Below are 5,726 nucleotides of genomic sequence, written 5' to 3'. Positions count from 1 at the left end.
TGGCCACTGCTTAGTGGCGTGGAACAAAGTATGTGCACCCAAGGAGTGGGGTCGCCTTGGCATACCCAACCTCAGGATGATGAACATGGCCCTGCGAGCTAGGTGGCTATGGCTGCAGCGAGTTGATAACACCAGGTCATGGAGTGAGTTCAACATCCAAGTTCCTTCTATGGTTAGACAGATCTTTGAGGGGGCAACCTACTTCGTGATTGGGGACGGGAAGTCTACCTTCTTATGGACTGATAAGTGGTTGCCCGATGGACGGTTGCGGGACATTGCGCCAAATCTGTTTGCGGCAGTGCCCAAGTGCGCCCTTAGGCTGCAGAGAGTTCATGACGGACTGTTGGGAGGATGGCTGGACGACATCTCCCCGGACCTAGAGGCGCCGGCGATCAGGGAGCTGTTTCAAGTGGCATACCGTTTGGCAGATGTTGCCCTCTCATAGGGTGTGGAGGACAATTTTCGATGGGGATGGGATAACAGTTATTCCTATTCGGCACGATCGTGCTATCGTGCGATGTTTGGTGCCAGGATAGAGATGGCCGGAGCTCTGCAGATCTGGCGTTCACGAGCCCCGCCGAACTGTAGGGTTTTCCTCTGGTTAGCTGCAAGGAACAGATGCTGGACAGCCGACAGGTTGAGCAGACGGGGCCTTCCGCACCCGGCAGCGTGCCCTTTCTGTGATCAGGTAGAGGAGTCCCTAGATCATCTGCTAGTGGGATGTGTCTTGGCGCGAGAGGTTTGGTCCGTTTGTCTGCGCTGGTGGGGAAAACTCGGGTGGATGCCACAAGCAGACACACGTTTTATCCCCTGGTTACAAGGAAAGCGGGTCGGCCCGGGGAAGGACCGAGATCTTTGGACGGGGATCACGCTTGTATGCTGGTGCCTCTGGCGCCACCGAAACGACGTGGTCTTCGAGGGCGCGTCCCCCTCGAAAGAGACGGTGTTAGCACGGATCACTGATGAGGCTGAGCTCTGGAGAGCGGCTGGGTTGTTCAGGAACGCCCTCGCAGTAGTGGATAAGTGGAGGTGCCGCGGTAGTCCCATAGCGTGTGTGTGCTGCCTAGTTGCAGCGTGGGGTTGCACTCCATGGCGCATGTGCCTAGAGTGTGTTGTAACGCTGACCTTCTGGCTTTTTCTTCTATGAAACCGATACGTCTATCCATGACGTATCCTTGAAAAAAAAAATAGATAAAGCCGATGTACATTTCTGAACATCACCATAGCATCAAGTGAGCGGCAGGCACCACTCTCCCATGCTCAACACCCTGTGTTCGATTCCTGGTATCGCGAGTTTTAAAATCGTTTTTAGCGCATGCGTCCAACAAATGGGCCGGACTTCAAACGCGTTCCAAATTGGGCCGGTGAGATGAGAGGTAGTCAAAATAATTCCCAGATTTCTGGGTGGGCCACGTCCCCCCGGCCTACCCGCTGCGTCCGCCCATGCTTCCCTCCCAAAGGGAGGTGGAGGCCGCTGCTTGCGTGGCTCAATGGGTTGCCATGACGGAGGAAATCCACCAATCACGCGCAACAGCGTAGGCGGCGAGGGTGGAACGGAGACACATTGGCGGGCGCTTGAAGCCAGAGCCGAGAGGCAAGACAAGGCAAGGGGCGACGGTCAGGCTGGTCCCTCTCGTGGCCCGAACAACCACAAGAATTAGATTATAGCATTAAGTTTAGGTTTAATTTTTGTTAAAAAATGAATGAAATTTACAATCGCCCAATTTTTTTCAGAGATAAGCTGTTGGAGACTCACCTGGGAAGGGAGGCCCCAAACGCAGGAATAGTGCTAGCACCTTGGTGCGGTTGCCGAAGGGGGCGTACCAAATGCTATGTGTGGTAGTTTTTTTTTTACTCAAGTCTCTACCTTGATAAGGTACTCCTTTAACGTATTCTCGAAAAAAAATTCTTCTAATCAAATAGGCCCCACTGTCATGCCATCTGACTACTGCCTCCGTTTAAAAATGCACAAACCAACTTGGACATGTACAATGGGGTTACGTCAACTTTCTCGGTGGATCTCGGCCTCGTTGGAGGGAGGGCTCCGCTCCCTATTTTGAGGGCTACGTTCTTCTTTTTTAGGGTCAAGGTTTGTAGGGGCGGCGCTCAGGTGGTGGTGGCGGCGTCTCGTGCAATAAGGTCTCCTCGGCTTCAACCCCATCTCGGCGGCAACGTCGAGAGGTTTGTGGGAGTGGTGTGGTCTTCGAGGATTTCGTCTGGCTGTGGGGATCTTCGGATTGTCAAGGAGCTTCATCGGCAGTTCTTCCTTCTTCTTCGTCTCTGGGATGGATGTGGTCTTTTTGACCCGTTCGACGACTTCCCGTCCGCAACCAATAACGTCAGGCCGACTCAGGGAGGAGCGGCGGCGACACGCATCGACACGATCTGGAGGTTAAAGATGAAGGGCTTCTCAAGAATCTCGTTGTAATTTTCGTTTTTCTTGGGATGATTTGTACTGTTCGTTGTTTCTTTTAATGCTAAAGTCCTATTCGCAAAAAAAAAAACCTTCTCTTACGTTTGCCACATAGAATTTTTGCTTAGTTGGAGGAGAGAGAAGAAAGAGAAAGTTGTTTTCCTTTAGCTAAGGGATGATCTTTTATAAAACTAGATAATATCCCGCGTGTTGCTGCGGGATGTTTGTGTGACAAATAGCTTGACAAAGAGGTACACTTAAGGAGAAAAAGTAAGAAAACAAATGAAAAGAAGATCTCACATAATATTTTCTATGAGTTGACTCTAGAACATTCAGGAGAAGCTCATCACCCTTTGAGCTCTTGTAAGTAAAACAAATAGGAATCGCAAAATAGACATACATACAATAAGGAATAAATCTTATCAAACTACTCCAGCAGTAGCTAATTGTTTAATCAAAGTAACAAAACAGATTTGAACAATAGTGACCTCGATATGCAACTTATGATTACGAAGGTAGAGAAGCATGATAAACGGTTCAGTATTAAGTTGAGCCAAATAAATGCTTTGCGTGAGGCATCAAAGTGGCAAAAAATTAGTTGAAGAAGAACTAAAGGGTAACATCATTGATTCCTGGAGGTAAGAAGATGAAGAGTGGGAACATTTACACTGTTTGATACATATCTTCCACATGAAATTCATTTTTATATAACAATCCCAATTTTATGTTTCAATATTGTTAGAACAACACCAGACGTGTATGTCCAATGTTAAATTCTAAAAAAAGACACTACCGGATTTCTAGGCTTTGCTGAGTGCCAAAACAACACTGCAAAGGGTGCCCGGAGCACGGCAAAGCCTTTGCCATGTGTCGACACACGGCAAACTATACCCGGTATTTATAAATCGAGAGGTGCTAGTTTTTGGTTTTGCATCTATATCTTGCTGTTTGAAATTCATAGCGAACACCTTTCCGTGTGTTCTAGAAAAATGAGAAGGAACAGAAAAAAGAGAGAACACTTCAGCTATGACTGCAATAAATATGATACTATCTTGAAAAAAAAAAAGCAAAGTGAAGTGAAGCCATAGGATAGGCATTGGGCTGACTATCGATGTGAGGAGAAGTATATGGTAGACGTCCGTAGGCACTCATCTAGAGTGAGAACCTAGGCTGGAGGGATGCTCATGGTGTATGGCTTCATCGAACCACATAAAACTGAATGAAAGAATGCTGTAATTGGTAGGCTGTTGAAACATTATTCATATGTATATCACATAATCAGATCTAGTAGCATCTGCAAACAGGAGGTGGCAATTTGGCTCATAGGAGCAAATGCTCTCATTATATAAAATAATTAAAAAATTATTATAAAAATGTTAAAAAATTCTGATATAAATTTGTTGGTGTACATCTTGACATTCTATGTTAGTGCACAAATTTTTGTGGAGAAAAAACATTTTGCATGGCGTGTACAAAAAAGGCAAAAAAATATCCTGTACGTAGTCGTGTTATAGCATCAAAACTTGTCTTTTTTACAGGAGCCACACTTGTTTTTAGTTTTTTTTGAAAACTTGTGTACCAACATAAAATGTCTAGATGTACATGTAAAAATTTAGTTTAGAATTTTTTGACACTTTGAAATATGGATTCACATAATGGGAGCATATGCTCCTATGAGCCAAAGTGCATTTCCCCTGCAAACTGCGTAAGAATGAATAAAATAGGGGTTAATTATTGGTTTGCCACTACAGCCCGCGCAACACTCAGTTTTGCCACTAGAGCAGAATGGTTCTCAGTTTTGCCACTAGTATGTGTGCAACGGCTCGTTCCGTGAGCCTGCCGTTTCATTCAAGTCAAACGTCCATGACTCGGCTGTTTCAGGTGGGACCAGGCGGAGACGCGTTTGAAAAGAGGACCGTTGCTGGCCGTTTCACGTGGGACCCACAAGGTTTGGCTTTGGGCAGATGAGAAGGGTGTTTAAAAAAATGGTGAAAAATGAACAAACAAAAAATGGTGCGGCTAGGACTCGAACCCAAGACCGCTTTGTTTGGTAGCGTGAAGAATTGCTCTAGTAACCAGTGGGGCAGATGGAAAGATATTGAAAACCGAAAGGAAGAAATCTAACTATAGTTAGTTCTAGTTCGTGACTTGGTTTATGGTGTAAGGACGTATATGTTTGTTCTTTGTGTTTATGTACGCTGCTTAACCAAAAAAAAGGGTGCGTCTTTGTTATTTGAAGCATTACGTGTTTGTGGTTTAGGTTGGAAAAATAATCAAACAAAAAAGGGTGCATCTTTATATTCTTGCGGGGAAAAATGGTGCATTTATCTGATTTCAAGCATTGCGTGTTTGTGATTTTTTGTTTCATACTATGGGTACCCTACTTATAATACATCAAAGTTCATACTTGGATCCATGTTTGTGATTTCATGATTCATTCACCCTTGATATATTACATCGAAATCATAGAAAACTAAGATATATGAGATGCACATATTGGTAGCCAGATCATCACGCAAAATAACTTAGATAAATTCGATACATAAGATGCTTAGTTTCACCATTACACGGAAATAACTTAGATAGATAGATAAGTTGAGTGACACACGACTTGACACGACTCAACACGGAACCACATAGAAAATGAAAGCGTAAAGCTAAAAAAACATGATGAGGTTGACGAGAACACATCTTGGCCGCACCACCTGCCGCAGCACCTGCGCCGCACCACCGTCTTCACCGGCGTCTTCACTTGTAGTACGGGAGGCAGTGCATGGGTTTCCCGGAGAAGAAGATGGCGTCGCAATCGGTGAAGACGTTGTAGGTGGTGAAGAAGATTGACTCGCAGCCGCACCAGAAGACCTCACCGAGGAGGGCGTACGCGTCAAATCGGTTGGCGAAGGTGACCGTGAGCAGCTTGAGGGCGACGCCTTCACGAGACTCGTTGACGTAGTACATGACGGGCGAGCCCGGTGGGAGGTGGGAGAAGCCCTCGTCGAGGAAGTCTCGAGTGAGCTCGACCTCGGTCCTCCACCTTGACTTTGCCCACACACGGAGCGTCTTCTCGACGAGGACGTCCGCCGGATAGAGTAGCTCCGTCCTGGTGCGCGGACGGCGGAAGGTCGGTCCCGTGTACCGCATCTTCGGAGAGGCGAGAGAGGCTCGCTTGGGTGCGTGGTGCTTTGGAGAGGGAGAGGAAGAGAGGCTCGCTCGGTTGGTGTGTGGGAGAGGAAGAGAGGCCCCTTATAAAGAGGTTGGCTCATAATTGGGTGGTTTCTAATGAATTAACGCGTGGCTAGCCGTCTTCCAAAAA

This window comes from Lolium rigidum, chromosome 6 (assembly GCF_022539505.1).
Source record: "Lolium rigidum isolate FL_2022 chromosome 6, APGP_CSIRO_Lrig_0.1, whole genome shotgun sequence".
Taxonomy (NCBI): Eukaryota; Viridiplantae; Streptophyta; class Magnoliopsida; order Poales; family Poaceae; genus Lolium; species Lolium rigidum.
The sequence above is the reverse complement of the archived record's forward strand: the minus strand, read 5'-3'. Positions refer to the sequence as shown.